This window comes from Callospermophilus lateralis, chromosome 9 (genome assembly GCF_048772815.1).
Source record: "Callospermophilus lateralis isolate mCalLat2 chromosome 9, mCalLat2.hap1, whole genome shotgun sequence".
In the NCBI taxonomy this organism is placed as follows: Eukaryota; Metazoa; Chordata; class Mammalia; order Rodentia; family Sciuridae; genus Callospermophilus; species Callospermophilus lateralis.
The window spans coordinates 70,033,460-70,051,498 of NC_135313.1; the positions used below are offsets into that span (position 1 = coordinate 70,033,460).

Sequence of the window (18,039 nt, forward strand, 5' to 3'; positions counted from 1 at the left end):
TTAACTTAAATATGATGTATGGTATCAAAGAAAGACAGAAGTTCTAAACAAACTATTTAGTTTCTGAAATTACTCAAATATGATTCAGCTAAGTGCTAATTCTGTCTTCCTCTTGCAGGTTTCTCAACAGTGATGTCACAAGATTGACCACGCTGATCACAGTAAGGCCAAAAAATGGTTGTTTGGCTTTTAAGGATGATTTGTTTTCTCTGAGAGTAAGAATGGAATTAGAAGATATATACAACTTAAATTATTATTATTTCTTTGACCAGCCATTTGAATGTTTACATTTTCAGTGAATTGTAGTTCATACTTCTAGATAAATACTTCAAAAATATTGCCTTAAAGTATTTAAAAACATTTAAAAGAAAAATTATTTAAAAATATAACTTAAGTTATGGGTGGTGCTCTGGCTCAGTGGTAGAGTGATTGCCTAGCATGTGTGGGGCACTGGGTTTGATTCTCAGCACGGCATATAAATAAATAAAATAAAGATCTATTGGCAACTAAAAAAATATTAAAAGAAAAAGCAATTAAAAAAATAACTGATGTTATATCCCTAATTATATTAGTGTATTTCAGTGTGACTCATGTTCTAAACATCATCTTTTTTAGTTTTATTTTTTACTGAAAAGTGGCAAAAATGTAAGGTGACTCTATATTATATAGAAAAATTATATAAAAATAAAATTGCTTGAGACAGTCATGTTAGTAAAAATAATTATGAAAACAAAACCTTGAAAGAATTCTTAGGCTTCTTGCTTACAGTTTTCATTTGATATTCAAATGATTTATAAAGGGTTTCCCTAATAAAAAGTAGTTTGATAAAGGATAGTTCTCCTAAGTAGCTGATATTTTTTCTCTTTAATTTTATTTAAAAGTGTTCATCTTTATTATGTGTAAGGAAATCTGTTACCTAAAAGTAAACTTATTCCAAGGCCTACATTCATGTTACTATAAAATTGCTTTTTAAATAAAAGTTTTAGTTTTTATTCTTTTTTCATGTTAGGAATTAAATACAGGGCTTTGAGCATATGGAGATACATACTGTACCATTGAGCTATGGCCTCAGCCCTATTATAGAATTCTAACTAGTAAATTCTGAATTACAATGATGAGATTTTGTAGCATCTCTGAAAAATCTTATGTAGCAGAAGAATAAGTTTTGAGTAAATTGTATACTTAATGAACCTACTTCTTTAACCCTGTCTTAATTATTCAATAAGTAAAGAAAAAATAATTATTAGAAGAATAAACCCATATATAGATGATCTTTAAATTTATGTTCAAATATTTCTTTTGAAAACTTTTATTAAATTTAATATTTTGCAGGATTAGGGGTAACTTTTGTGATATTTTTAACTTTTGTGATTTTTTTTATTGTATTTTGTTCATTCATGTTTATGACATATTTATTCAGTTTGTTAAGGGGACATTTTGGCTTTCTCTGGTTTGTAACTCTTTGCTTGATTGTTATGTGAGAGGCTGGGTGGTTCTCTACCTCTGAGCCATACTTCCAGCTTTTGTTTTTTTCTTAATCAGAATTTCATTGCTCTAACAATGAATATCTTACAACAAAATATTAACATATTTGTGTAGTAACCTTCTATTAAGTATCTAGTGTTTAATAATCAAAGATGTTTAAATTAACATTAGATAAAAAGATTTTTGTATTTTTTTTTAATTTAAACATGCTGACTCCCAGGGTTTATTTTTAGGAATATGAGGGAAGTGTATCATTACAAGTGTTCAAAATCCAAGAATTTCAGGAAGAGACATGATATTCAGCATTATCAGACATTTAATAAGTTAAATTCTAGCAAGTGTTCATTTGAAATGTTTATAAGTGACTGATATTCAAAACCTTTACCTTTTTACCAGTGTCAGGGTTTTGATGCTTTCTCCAGTCCCTTGAGTTAAGAAGAGAGGGTAGATTTCAACACAGATTGAGGTTGAGAGTGCTAATGAAAGAGTAGTTCAAGTGTTGACCATGAATCTAGAGAAAAGCCATTCCAGGAAAAGGGATGATTTATTCAAATAAAATGGAGAGGTCAGGGGACTAGTCAGAGATAAGTTATGATAATGAGATGATATACTAAGAACTAAGGGTAGAATATTGTGGTTAGAAAGGGTGATATTATAGATTGTTATAGAGCTGAAGCTGTACTGGGTATTTATATATTCTACAATATATACATATTTTTTCCTCAATTTTCAGATGTCAGGGGAATTTCTATTTTTCCTCCAGGTTACAATTCACAAAAATGTTAAAATCCTTTTTTTATTTAAAAAATTTAAAATTCTAATTTGTTACATATGACAGCAGAATGCATTACAATTATATTACACATACAGCACAATTTTTCATATCTCTGGTTGTATACAATATATATTCACACCATTTGTGTCTTTATACAGGTATTTAGGGTAATGATATCCATCTCATTCCACCATCAGTTTTACCCCTTTAGTCTCTTCCTTTCCCTCCCACCCCTTTGCCCTATCTGGAGTTCATCTAATCCTCCCATGCTCCCCTTCCTGATCCCATTGTGAATCAGCCTCCTTATATCAGAGAAAACGTTTGGCATTTGATTTTTTGGGATTGGCTTACTTCACTTAGCATAATATTCTCCAGTTCCGCCCATTTACCTGCAAATGTCATGATTTTATTCTCATATTGCTAAGTAATATTCCATTGTTTATATATACCACATTTTCTTTATCTATTCATCTACTAAAGGGCATCTAGGTTGGTTCCTCAGTTTAGCTATTGTGAATTGTGCTGCTGTAAACATTGATGTAGCTGTATCCCTGTAACATGCTGTTTTTAAGTCCTTTATACATAGACAGAGGAGCAGGATAACTGGGTGAAATGGTGGTTCTATTCCCAGTTTTCCAGGGAATCTGCATACTGCTTTCCGTATTGGCTGTACCAATTTGTAGTCCCACCAGCAATGTATTAATAGCTGCCATTCTGACTGGAGTGAGATGAAATCTTAGAGTAGTTTTGATTTCCATTTCTCTAATAGCTAGAGGTATTGAACATTTTTAAATATATTTGTTGATTGATTATATATCATCTTCTGAGAGGTGTCTATTCAGTTCCATTTATAGATTGGGCTATTTGTTTTTTTGGTGTTTAACTTATTGATTTCTTTATATACCCTAGAGATTAGTGCTCTGTCTGATGTGTGAGTGGTAAAAATTTGCTTCCAAGCTGTAGGCTTTCTATTCATCTCACTTATTATTTCTTTTCCTGAGAAGAAGCTTTTTAGTTTGAATCTATCTCATTTATTGATTCTTGATTTTAATTCTTGCACTATAGGAGTCTTTTTTTTATATATTTTTTTAGTTGTAGATGGACACAATACCTTTATTTTATTTATTTATATGTGGTGCTGAGGATGGAACCCAAGGCCTCGAATGTGCTAGGCGAGCGCTCTACCGCTGAGCCACAACCTAAGCCCAACTGTAGGAGTTATTAAGGAAGTTGGGGCCTAATCCAACATGATGAAGATTTGGGCCTACTTTTTCTTCTGATAGGCACAGTGTCTCTGGTTTAATACCTAGGTCCTCTTGAGTTTTGTTCATGGTGAGAGATAGGGGTTTAATTTCATTTTATTGTATATGGATTTCCAGTTTTCTCATCACCATTTGTTGAAGATGCTATCTTTTCTCTAATATATGTTTTTGGCCTCTTTGTCTAATATAAAATATTTGTAATTATGTAGGTTAGTCTCTGTGTCCTCTGTTCTGTACCATTGGTCTATAGGTCTGTTTTGGTGCCAATACCATGCTGTTTTTGTAACTATTGCTCTGTACTGTAGTTTAAGGTCTGGTATAGTGATGCCACCTGCTTCATTCTTCTTGCTATGGATCACTTTGGCTATTTGGATCTCTTATTTTTCTAGATGAATTTCATGACTGCTTTTTCTATTTCTATGAGGAATGTCATTGGGATTTTGATCAGAATTGTATTCAATCTCTATAGTGCTTTTGGTAGTATGGTCATTTGGACAATGTTAATTCTGCCTAACAAGGGAGACTTTTCCATCTTTTAAATTCTTCTTTAATTTCTTTCGTTTTAGTGTTTAAAATATCTTTATTTATTTATTTTATGTGATGCTGAGGATCAAACCTAGTGCCTCACACATGTGAAGAAAGTGTTTTACCACTGTACCACAGTTCTAGCCCCTTAAAATCTTTTAATTGGAACCAGGTGTGGTGGTGCATACCTGTAGTCACAGCTACTCAAGGGCTAGAACAAGAGGATCTCAAGTTTGAAATCATCCTTGGCAACTTATTGACAATCCTGTCTCTAAAGTAAAATAATCATCCTCATCATTCTAATTGAAATGATTTTTTTCTCCCTAATAGTTTGGTTGTGCATAATTTTTGTTAATTCTTGGTTGTTGATAAAATATTCTTTGGTGTTTTTTATATTTATTTTAATATACATCTTCATACTGTTCTCAACAAATGCTTGTTGATAATCATCAATACTACTGAAAATCCTAAATCAATTAGCATCTTTAGTTTTTCAGTATTAAAATTGAACTGAGGATATTTATACATGAAAATTTATAATTGAACTACAGAAAATAGAGTGAATAGGAAGGAGCATAGTTTTTAAAACCAGATAAAATTTATGTATTAATATCACTATTTACATGATTTGAGCAAATCAGTCTCTTTGTACCTCAGCATCTTCACATGTAAAATGATATATTAGATTTATTTTAAAAGGACTGTTATGAGATTTAATATAATGTTCATTATCTTTCCTTCCCTCTTATTCTTTATGGCTTGCTTCTTTATAGAAACACCAAGGAACATGAAATCAATCATAAAGATAAGGGATATTTCTCAAACATCCAAATTTATGATACATTGTGGCCCTTTCATATACAAGTTTTAATAAATGGATTTTTACTTTCTACATTGCATATATTAGTGGTAACTTTATTGACTTCTGTAAGTTCCAGCAAAGAGGCCACTAGAACTACTGAATGTTATTTTATTTGGGCAAAGGGTTTCAGACCTCACTTGAATGCCAACTTCTTGAAGGGCCAGAATGAACTTTAAAGCAGTTCATACATACTCCATTTCTCTTATAAAATGATTGAGAAAAGCAAGGTCTAGAGAGCTTGAGGGGAAGTAGTATACACAATAGTTAAGAACATGGACTTGGGTCAGAAAAAGTTTGTACTCTGCTATTTGTATAGCAGCTGTAATCTTGTGTGAATTACTTAATCTGAGATTCAGATTTTTTGTTTTCTAAAAAAGGGATATAAATTTGTATATCAGGAGTTTTTTGACTATTAAATGAAATAATGTTCATAAAGCACATATTACAGAGGATGGCACTAAATTCTTTTGATTTTCATCATACCATCATCACTTGCCTAAAATTACATAATTTGAGAATTTAGACTCAATCTGGTTTTGCTTAACATGATGTTAAAATTTTTACTATTCTGTTTTGTGATCAGTTTTTATTTCATTTAAAGTCTCTGAATATCATTTATTAGAAAGCATAATAAAGTAATCAATAGATTTTTCTTAAATTTATTTAAATCCTATTTCTCTAAAAGTATGAATACAATTTATTTACATGCAGTTTTGTTTATTTGTAATTTCATTACTACAGTGTCTATTGTGGTAATATTATTTTAAAATGTTTTTATTTGATATTTTACTACATCCTTAATAATCTGTAACAAAGCACCTTTAAATAATTATAGTGGTCTTTTCTGTTTTTTTTTTAATTCCTTTTCTCCATGGTAATTTTATTATGAATTTTACCTTAATTTTGTAAAAATTTTATAATTTTTTAAACATTTTTCTATACCAATCCAAATATTTAAGTTAATAATTGATATTTAGGAATAATTAGCATATAATTGTACAGTGTACCCATTGTTTATTTAAAATGCTTGTTAGTTAACTACCAAAAATATAACCAGGTGTGACAATAACTGATAATTGACCCATACTATTGACTTTTTCCCCCTCTTCTGTTTTTCCCTAGTGTATCAATCTGGAATAAAAACATCATTTCAGTCTCTTAGATCTAGATGTCATGTGACTAATTTTTGACTAGAGATATATAAGCAGAAGTAGTGTGTGCAATGTTCAGAAAGTAGGAAGGATGTACACACCCTTACTTTTTCCTTTTATAAACCAAGATATTTGGTAAGTGTCAGGTGCCTAGTGATGTTTTGTTTTAACATTAATTTTAATATTATTTATGGCTTTTCCATTAAATATTTTTAGGAATTATTTTAGTGTTGAGAAAGGAAAAAAAAGCTAATATTTATTTATTCACTGTTTCTTCAGATGCTAGGTGCTTTCTATTTGAACCTTTAAAATTTTTGAAGCCATATTATTATTACATTTTATAGGTTTCTAAACTGAGACTTGGCAAGGTCAAGTGTCTTAACCAGTATGTTCTCTCTAGAAGTTAAATCATTATTTGAAAAGTACAAAAATAAACCATTTCTAGAAAAACTCTACTCTGTATTATCTGACTTTTATTTGTCCACTGTTCTAAATACCAAATGTGGAGTTACAGTCAATTTTAAAATATCTTTGGTAAAATATAGTAACAGTGACTAAGCTCAAAGTAAAAGTCTGCATATAAATTTCTGTATTTTATGGAAACCCAAAAATCTAAAATTGTTAAATATATTATTGAAGTTATGAAATATGACTTAAATGTTTTATAAAGTTTGAATTTTTTGAACAACAGCTTCAAAATTATCATGCAGCAACCATTTTAATTACTTCATATAGATTTATTTTACATTGCTATTTCTAAAATGTTTATTTAGATAAAAGAAACCTTCCATATACCTCTACTTCATCTCCTCTAATGATTATTGGAATTAAAAGCCCATGTGATATTTTATATATGAGTGGTCGCAGATATAAATGATACCATGGGGCAAAAAGAAATTAAACTTTCTTTGAATGTGTGAAATTGTATAATGTTACACAATCACATGATTTTATTATCTGAAATCCTAAATGAATTCCTATTTTATATATCTGCCTAAAAAAGAAATATTAACAGGTCTAGGAATAATTATGAAGCATGAGTAAGATATGAAAGAAAACCCAGCTCTCTACTTTGGTTTAATGGTTTCTTATTGTAATTAGCACAGACTCTACTACATACATAGACTATAGAGGAGAATATTGTATAAATTACGGTTTTATGAAATTTAATCTGGCTAGTAAATCATTCTCTTCTTTTTCCACTTTGTAGAACACCAGTGCACACTTCACACTTCCGCTGTGAGGTATACATTTACAGAAATGTTAGTCAAGGAGTGGCTGAAATACAAATGTCGCCTGTAGGAATTGTTTAGAGATGGGAAAATGAGTGTTGTACACTACCTATTGCATATCTGATTTTTTTTGTTCTTTTTCTATAAATATATAAAAATGGAGAAGAAAGGATTTTGACAAAAATTAAAATTTTTTGTTGTATAGCATCAAAAGTTTACTGAAGTGGGGCTTGTGTTATAGCTCAGTGGTTGAGTGCTTTCCTAGCATGTAGAGGCACTGGGTTTAATTTTCAGCACCTCATATAAACAAATAAATAAAAATAAAGGTCCATCAACAACTAAAATTTTTAAAAAAAGTTTACTGATGTTACCATGTCATGAATGTTGTTAAAAAATCTAATATAGATAATCCTGATGCTTCCTTATGTAATACATTCTTTTTCTTTCTTTTTTTTTTTTTTTTTTTTCTTTCTTTATTTATTGGTACTGGGCATTGAACCCAGGCCTCACACATGCTAGGAAAGTACTCAGCTTATAAAGTACTCACTGAACTGTATCCCCAGATTTTTTTTTTTTTTTTTTTCATTTTAAGATAGGGTTTTGCCTGCTTGCTCAGGCTGCTCCAAGTTTGCAGTTCTTTTCCTCAGCCTCCCAAGGTATGTGCCACTGCATCTGACATGAATACATTTTTAATGCATTTTAGAAAAATACATCATTAAATACATTTCTATCACAGTGCAAGGGAGACTGTATAGTGTGCAAAGAATATCATATCTAATGTTTGCAGTTATAATCTTTGATTTTTTTCTCCTCAAAAGAAATTCCTCAACTTTTGTTTGTGAAATTCATGACTTTTGTTTCTTCATTGTCCTTACTTCTAAATATCCCTGTATGTCTTTGTTTTACTCTAATAGCTTTACATTTTCAATGTCAACCATATGGAAAGGGAATTTCAGGAAATGTACATATTTGACAATAAATTCAGATGTTACAGTTCATTTCAGATATACTCCATAAAACCTGGATCCCCAAAGTTAAAAGTAATTTCCCAACAGTTTTCTCCCTTCCTAGTATTTGTTATTTCTGTTATTAGCAATATTCTTCAACACTGGGGTTCTTAAACTTGAGTATATAAATAAATTCTCTTCAAAGTGAAAGATAGTTTCTGTAAGAATTTTAAAATTTCAGTGATAATATAAACATTTCTTAGATCATCTAGGATACCCACCTTATAGCCAATTACTAAGCATTTTCAGGGCTATAATTTGTTTTATACTTTCCGTCTAATAAGAAAAAAATTAAAAAATAGATTTGGTTATGCAAATATTTTGTTTGTACTAAGTGAAGGCCTGATCACATCAGAATGAGCTAAATCAAAGTATTATAGATAGAGAAAGAAATGGTGAGGATCTAAAAACATTCAAAGCACACAAGACTATAGAAATGTCAAACCCACATGTAATCAGAAAATAATGGCAAAGTAGCAGTCAGCAGCACATTCATATTGAGTATGATTCGTGTTAGCAAAACCATCATATGATACTAATTTGAAATCTGTTAGTTTTGTAGATTTTGTGTATATATTTGTACACGTGTGTTTTTTTAAATATTTATTCTTAAGTTTTAGGTGGACACAATCTTTATTTTACATTTATGTGGTGCTGAGGATCAAACCCAGTGCCTTGTGCATGCTAGGCGTGTGCTCTACCACTGAGCCACAACCCCAGTCCCTTAAATATGTTTTGTATCACGTTTAAGTGAGGCCTGGAAACAAAACTTATTTTTATATATTTCATAGTTTTATTTTTCTACATTTCACTAATATAATATTTTAACTAATTTCAGTCAATACAGGCATAAACAAGACATTTTTCTCTATTTATGAGGATTCCACAAGTAACCTAAGTTTCAGAAATATTATTATAGAGCTCTTAGATGCCTTATATGCATGAGTTATGTGTTCTGCTGTTCTCTGTATTAGATTGTAAACTCCTTACAATCTAGTAAAGATACCTTCTAGTCTTATTAGAGTCCCACTATACTTTCTACCTAGTAATGGCCCAGCAGATATTTATTCAATAAACTTACCCTTTTTAGATGTGATTTAAAGGAATTAATAGACATTTTTGCCTCCATTTGTGTTGATAATTTGCCCAGAGTAAGCTAGATTGAACATGTGTAGAAGACAGAGTATGTATATATGTGATATAGGGATGTGTGTGTGTGTGTGTGTGTGTGTGTGTGTGTGTGTGTGTGTGTATAACATTTGTTTTGTTTTTGTTTTGTTTTTTGTAGTGCTGGAGATTGAACCCAGAGCTTCACATATGCTAGATAAGTACATTACCACTAAAGTATAGCCCCAGCTGGAGAGAGTATATATTTTAACAGTTTAAATTCATATGAGCTAACAAATTCCTTTTTCTAAAGTTAAATATCCCCTAGAATTTTTATTTTATTTATTTACTTATTTATTTTTTGATGCTAAGAATTTAACCCAGGGCCTTGTGCATGTGAGGCAAGCACTGTAGCAACTGAGATATATCCCCAATCCTCCCCTAGAATTTTGATTAGTTATAGTGTATGAATTACCTTAATTAGATAATTAAGTTGTTTTTCTCTAAGCCAAGTTTTATAGTCATACCTTGGATATATTAAAGGTTCTGCTTGAGACCACTGAAATAAAGCAAATAGCACAATAAAACAAGTCAGCATGAATTTTTCTTTTTTCTTTTTTGCATTCTAGTGCATAAAAAGTTATGTTTAAACTATACTTTAGCCTATTAAGTGTCTAATAACATAATTTCTTAAAAAATGTACATTTCTAAAAAAATGTACATACCTTAATTTTAAAATACTGCATTGGGACTGGGGGCATAGCTCAGTGGTAAAGCACTTGTAAGCATTTGTCAGACTTTTGGCTCAATCTTCAGCACCACAAAAAAATAAAAGAAAGACTTTATTGCTAAAAAATGCTAATGATCATCTGTGTCTTCAGTGCATCATAATCTTTTTGATGGTAGGGGGTTTTGCCTTAGTGTTGATGGCTGTTCACTGATCAGGGTGGTAGTTGCGGCAGTTTGGATTGGCTGTAGCAGTTTCTTAGAAGGTTGTTGCATTGACTCTTCTTTTCACAAAAGATTTCTCTGTAACATTTGATGCTATTTGATAGCATTTTCACCATGTAGAACTTCTTTCAAAATTGGAGTCAATCATCTCAAACCCTGAGAGTGATCTAGCAACTCTTCTTTGTTGTCATTTCAACAATGTTAACAGCCTCTTCACTCTGAGTAGATTCTCACTCTCTGCTCATCCATGAGAAACAACTCTTTATCTGTTAAAGTTTTATCATGAGACTACAGCAATTTAGTCATTCTTTAGGTTCTACTTCTAATTCTAGTTCTACTATTTCCACTGCATCTATATCTAGTTCCTCCACTGATTTTTTTTTTTTTTTTTTTTTTTTTTTGGTACCGGGGATTGAACCATCTAACTACTAAGCCACGTCCCCAGCCCATGCCCCACCTCACCCCAATTTTTGTATTTTATTTAGGGTCTCACTGAGTTGCTTACGGCTTTACTAAGTTGCTGAGGCTGGCTTTGAACGATCCTCCTGCCTCAGCCTCCCAAACTGTTGGAATTATAGGTGTGTACCACTATTTCCAGTCTCCACTGAAAACATGAACTCCTCAGATTCATCAATGAGTGTTGGTACCAACTTCTTCCAAACTGGCTATCTCTCAATCAACTTAATTCAACATATCCATATCTAACTTGTACTCCTTTTCTTCTAATTTCCAGATTCTTGTTACTGTTGACCTCCTCCCATGAATCATGAATATTATTCATGACATAGAATTGTGAATCCTAAACAGAAGGCTTTTGATTTACTTTGTCCAAATCTATCAGTGGAATCACAGTGGCAGCTATAGCATTATGAAATCAATGCCTCCTTGATCCATGGGTCACAGAATGAATGTTTGTATATTGGCAGGCATGAAAACAACATTAATCTCATTGTATATCTTCATCAGAGCAATTGGATGATCAGTGTTGTCAATCAGTAACATTTTGAAAGATTTTTTTCCCCCCTTAACAGTAGGTTTCAACAGTGGGCTTTAAATATTGAGTAAACTGTTTTGTAAACAGATGTGCTTTCACCCAGGCATTGTTGTTCTATTTATTGAGCACAATCAAAACAGATTTAGTATAATTCTTCAGGTCTGTAGGATTTTAAGAATGGTAAATTAGCTTTGTCTTTAACTTTATGGATTAACCCCTAATAAAAGAGCCTGTTCTTTGATGATTTTTAGCCAGCCATTGACATTTCCGCTCTATCTATGAAACATGTTTTAGGTGGCATATTTTCTAATATAAATCCATTTAATCTGCACTGAAAATCTGTTGTTTAGTGTAGCCACTTGTCGTTATCTTAACTTGCTGTAGTTTCCACATAAGCACTTGCTTCTTTACCTTGTACTTTTGTATAATGGAGACGGATTTTCCTTAAACCTCATGAACCAACCTTTGCTAGCTTCAAACTTTTCTTCTGCAGCTTCCTCACCCTTCTTAGTCCTTATAGAATTGATTAGAAGGGCCTTGCTCTAGATTAGGCTTTGATTTACGGGAATGTTGTAGCTGGTTTGATCTATCTAAAACTTACACCAAATCAGTAATAACTTTCCTATCATTTATGTGTTCACTGGAGTAGCACTTTAATTTCCTTCAAGAACTTTTCCTTTGCATTTGCAACTTGGCTAACTGGTGCAAGAAGCCTAGATTTTATCCTATCTTGACTTTTGATTATCCTCCTCATTAAACTTAATCATGTCTAGCTTTTGATTTAAAATGAAAAATGCTCAGGAGGCTGAAGCAGGAGGATTGCAAGTTCAAAGCCAATTTCAGAAACTTAGTGAGGCACAAAGCAACTCACTAAGACCCTGTCTCTAAATAAAATATAAATGAGGGCTGGGGATATGGTTCTGTGGTTAAGTTCCTCTGGGTTCAATCTCCAGTACCAATAAACAAACCAACAAATAACATGTCTTACTCTTCCTTTTATTAAGTTTGTAAGGTTGTTAACTGGCCTAATTTCAATATTACTGTGTTTCAGGGAATAGGGATGCCCAAGAAGAGGGAAAGACGGGAACAGCCAGTCAGTATGTGGCTCAGGGAGAGGGAGAGACAGGAACAGCCAGTCAGTTGAGCAGTCAGAACACTCTGCCTGGCACAGTGGTGCATGTCTCTAATCCCAGCTATTTTGGAGGCTGAGGCAGGAGGATTGCGAGTTCAAGGTCAGCTATAGCAACTTAGGGAGATCCTGTCTCAAAATTAAAATTTTTAAAAAACAATGGAGATGTAGCTTAGTGATAGACCTCCCTTCACGTCAATCCCCAATACTGAAAAAAGAAAAAAAAAAAGTCTCCTGGCTTAATATGGGTGCAGTTCATTGTGCTTCAGAACTAGAATTAGTAACATCAAACATGACAGACCACAGATCACCATAAAGGATATAATAATTAAAAAGTTAGAAATGTGAGAGTTACCAGAATGTGACACAGACACAAGAATCAAACACATGCTTTTGGTGGTTGCCACAAACCTTTAATTTTGGGGAAAAAATGTAGCTATCTGTGTAGTGCAATGACATAAAGTCTTAATAAAATGAAGTATGCCTGAATAGGATCACAGGAGAATGGACGATTTTATGACAGGCTGGAACTGAGCAGGGTTATGTAACAAAGAGTGCTTCAGGAAGTAAGACAGTGCATCTTTGCAAAAATGTAGGTTTTTGTTCTTAGGGCAGTTTGAGAGGCATTGATCCCAGGGAAGAGAGGAGAGAGGCAGGAGGAACCAGAAAGGGATATGGAAAGTAAATAAAGATACCATCTCCTACCTTTGAAGTATTGCCTAAAGGCAACATCATTCCTTTACACTTAAGTGGAAGTAAAACTGACATAAATTAAAATCCTCTAGAATAATGTAGCAAGTATATTTTCTAGTTTTCCATTTCAGTTATGGTATATTTATATTGTGTTTCCACAGCATAATGATCACCTGTCTTGCTGACTTCTTCACTTTCTTATTGTGTACTTAAATAGAATTACCTATTCCTGAATTTCAAGGACATTTTAGCCTTGTCCTATCTACATATTTTTACTTTCCAACACATCCTTTTATTGGGAGAGCATTCTTTCAGCCACAAAGATAATAATAATTTTGTCTGCATGTCTTTTTCTATACATTTTCTTTTCTTTAAGTGCTACTGCCTCTCTTTATTCACTGCCAACACATTCTCTTTTTTTAAAGTGTTTTTTTTAATATTAATAAGGTTTTTTTTATTGGTTGTTCAAAACATTACAAAGCTCATGACATATCATCTTTCATACATTTGATTCAAGTGAGTTATGAACTCCCATTTTTACCCCAAATACAAATTGCAGAATCACATCAGTTACACGTTCACAATTTTACATATTGCCATATTAGTGACTGATGTATTCTGCTGCCTTTCCTATCCCCTACTATCCCCCCTCCCCTCCCCTCCTATCTTCCCTCTCTACCTCATCTGCTGTTGTTCAATTCTCTCCCTTGTTTCCCCCCACCCCTTTCCCCTCACAACCTCTTATATGTAATTTTGTGTTACATTCAAGGTCTCCTATGCTTTTCCATATGCTTTCCCTTTTCTCTCCCCTTCTCTCTCCCCACTTGTCTCTGTTTAATGTTAATCTTTTCCTCATGCTCTTCCTCCCTGTTCTCTTCTTAGTCGCTCTCTTTATCTCAAAGAAGACATTTGGCATTTGTTTTTTAAGGATTGGCTAGCTTCGCTTAGCATAATCTGTTCTAATGCCAACCATTTCCCTGCAAATTCTATGATTTTGTCATTTTTTAGTGCTGCGTAATACTCCATTGTGTATAGATGCCACATTTTTTTTTTATCCGTTTATCTATTGAAGGGCATCTAGGCTGGTTCCACAGTCTAGCTATTGTGAATTATGCCGCTATGATCATTGATGTGGCAGTATCCCTATAGTACGCTCTTTTAAGATCCTCAGGGAATAGTCCGAGGAGGGCGATAGCTGGGTCAAATGGTGGATCCATTCCCAGCTTTCCCAGGAATCTCCATACTGCTTTCCAAACTGGCCTCACCAATTTGCAGTCCCACCAGCAGTGTACAAGTGTACCCTTTTCCCTACATCCTCGCCAACACTTATTGTTGTTTGACTTCATAATGGCTGCCAATCTTACTGGAGTGAGATGGTATCTTAGGGTGGTTTTAATTTGCATTTCTCTGTCTTCTAGAGATGGTGAGCATTTTTTCATGTACTTGTTGATTGATTGTATGTCCTCCTCTGTGAATTGCCTGTTCAGGTCCTTGGCCCATTTGTTGATTGGGTTATTTGTTATCTTATTGTTTGATTTTTTGAGTTCTTTGTATATTCTGGATATTAGGGCTCTATCTGAAGTGTGAGGGGTAAAAATTTGTTCCCAGGATGTAGGCTCTCTATTTACCTCTCTTATTGTTTCTCTTGCTGAGGAAAAACTTTTTAGTTTAAGTAAGTCCCATTTGTTTATTCTTGTTATTAACTCTTGGGCTATGGGCGTCCTATTAAGGAATTTGGAGCCCGACCCCACAGTATGTAGATCGTAGCCAACTTTTTCTTCTATCATACGCAGTATCTCTGATTTGATATCTAGGTCCTTGATCCATTTTGAGTTAACTTTTGTGCATGGCGAGAGAAAGGGATTCAGTTTCATTTTGTTGCATATGGATTTCCAATTTTCCCAGCACCATTTGTTGAAGATGCTATCCTTCCTCCATTGTATGCTTTTAGCCCCGCCAACACATTCTTCACATGGTCTTGTAGTCTTTTCTGATAGCTACAACTTTCTCTAAGCTTCCTTTCCTCTCTTGTGATCTTTATTTGCAGCCTCCCAGACCTCTCTTTTAGATTATATAACCTTCATTTCTAGTTCTCTATATGGCATTTTTCTGGCTGTCCCATAGTCAACTTAATTCAACATATTCATATCTAACTTGAACTCTTTTTCTTCTAATTTCTCATAAACCTTTCCTTCTCTACAAATTCCTTATATTGATAAATGATATCAACATCTACTTAGTTATCTTCAACCATGTGAAAAACTCACATTTAATATATAATTCTGTTGATTCTCTACATGCAGTATAATAAGAAGTGATATTTGTGGAATGCTTACTATTTGCATGGTACCAATTGACTTATATAATCCTCTTAATTTTGAGTTAGCCATTATTGTTGTTCCTATTTTACCTAAGAAATACAGTATGTCTTTGGTAACAGAAGTATATACCACTATCTTGAAGCTATCCAGAAAAAGCAAAACAAAATACGATCAAGCCTGATTTACAAGAAATAGATAGAAGGACATATTAAGTGATACTAGGGAGATACAATCAGGAACATCCAAAGTGTGGGAGACTCTAAAAGAACCTTGTGTCTTTGATAAAAGCATTAAGAAGAAACTCTTGAGGTATAGCTCAGTGGTAGACTGCAAGCTTAGCATTCATGAGGCCCCAGGTACATTCCCTAGCACTAACAACAACAACAACAAAAATTATCATTGAGGGGGACTGGGGTTGTGGCTCAGCTGTAGAGCGCTCGCCTAGCACGTGCAAGACCCTGAGTTTGATCCTCAGCACCACGTAAAAATAAATAAAGTAAAGGTGCTGTGTACAACTAAAAAATAAATATTTTTTAAAAATTATCATTGAATGGAGATGGAAGCATTTATAGATTAAGAGACACTTTAGAGTTATGTAAGCCAATTCCAAGGTATGGATTTTATTTGAGTTCAGATTTAAACAAACAAACAATTTAAAAATATTATAAGATAAAGAAATGTGTATAAAATGACTATGTATTTGGTATTAAAGAATCATTGCAAATTGTTTTACCTATGATAATTATTTGGGGCTGATTTTTTACATAAAAAGAACAAATCCATACCAAGAAAAAGGATAAGAATCTCTTTCAGAGACAATCTTCTTTTTTAAAAAAATTACTTTTTAAAAAAATTTTTATATGGTGTTGAAAATCGAACACAGCACATCACATGTGCTAGGCAAGCACTCTACCACTGATCTACAATTGCAGCCCCTCAGAGACAATCTTAAAAAAAAGAATCACTTTTTTTACTCAGTATCTCTGACAAAAAGAGTTTGCTAATGAAAGTGACAGAAATTGAGCCAATATTATTAATGCATTTAAAATAAATTTTTCTGATTATGTTAATCCACATTGAATTTATAAGAGATATTCTTCAGCAAATTTATACACTGCCAATCTTTGTCTTATTATTTTTGTTTTTGTATACTTTAGTTATAGTATTGAGAGAAGAGACATGAAGCAAAATGTCAAAAAGGAAATTGTTTACTCTCAAAGATTTTGCTTGGCAAAAATTCCTTCGGTAGAAATTGTGAGCAATTCATTCACTTAATCAATATATTGTGTGCCTGTATTCAGTCACTTATTCATGTGTTTGTTTATTCATTGATTTTGTAGTGATTTATAAATATGTAGGCCAAGAATCAAAGGGAAGGGTTTTAGAAAGTTGAATTGTATGAGCTATAGGCAGAGACCTAAAGAGAGTATAAACTTATAAAATGCAGAGTACACTTATGTCAAGATATGACATAAATTAGGATAAAAGTGTGCTGAGAGAATTGAAGAAACTAAAGGAGAAAGGGTCATTTTATTTCTAATATTTAATATAAAATTTTAATAAAAAGGATAGTATGATATTGTACAAAGGATTTAATATAGAGAAAGTATAAAAAGATATGATAAAAGAAAAATAGCAACAGCAGCATAGTTTCAAGTGAGGTTAACAAAGCTGTATGTGTGTGTGTGTGTGTATTTGTGTGTGTGTGTGTGTGTGTGTGTGTGTGTGTGTGTTCAAACTTTAAAATTAATTGCAGAATTTTAACCCTTGAAACTGGCGGCATGTTCCTACATAAGAAAATTTGCAACACCGAAAAGCCTTTATGAGATTCAAGAAAAATATGGTAGGCTTCTGATGAAAACGGTTGATTTAACGTACATGTTTATCTCAGCTAATGCCCTGCTAGTTTGATAGAAAAAGATTTTTAAATAGACATAATCAAAGAAAAAGGAGAGGAATAACAACACTCTCTGGAAGTTGGAGAAATGAATATTAACTGATTTATCAGAGTGAGACAGCTAAGTAAATAATCAGCTAACAGTGACAAAACCAAGAAAAAACACAGTTTACATCTTTGAAACCACTCAGCAGCAAGCAGTTTTAGGTATTTCTCTGGGGAGAAGTGGGACAGTTACAGGTATAAGTGAAGATCTACATACAAAAACTTTATGAAAATTTCTAATGTTTATTAAAATTCATTAAACATGAAAAGTCTGTTTAACAGTTAATTTTCTCAGGTCTCTTTCACTTTTAACACGGTCGGGTAGCAGTGCCTCAGTCATATAGTAGAAGACTAAAGTTTATACTTTGAAATGCATAAAACTGAGTCTTGGACTTAGGGAAATGGTACATTCACATTTTTGTGCAATTATCACTGATATTCATCTCCAAAATCTTTCCAACTTATAAAACTGAAAATCTGTGACCATCAAACAATAACATCCATTTTCTCTTTTCTTTAGATCCTGACAACTACCATTCTATTTTTTCTGGAAATTTAAACATTGTATTTTATCATTTAAAAATATGAACACTGTTAGGTCGG

The 18,039-nt window shown here is 32.6% G+C and overlaps 1 protein-coding gene across 8 annotated transcripts in view; it reads left to right on the top strand.

Moving 5' to 3' along the window:
• Baz2b (bromodomain adjacent to zinc finger domain 2B) overlaps positions 1-18,039 on the top strand; it is a 264,182-nt gene that overhangs the window by 50,046 nt on the left and 196,097 nt on the right. For all 8 annotated transcript variants that reach the window (XM_076865719.2, XM_076865724.2, XM_076865722.2 and 5 more), the window contains exon 2: positions 119-161. The gene's annotated coding sequence lies outside the window, so the exon portion shown is untranslated. The remainder of the gene's footprint in view (positions 1-118; positions 162-18,039) is intronic.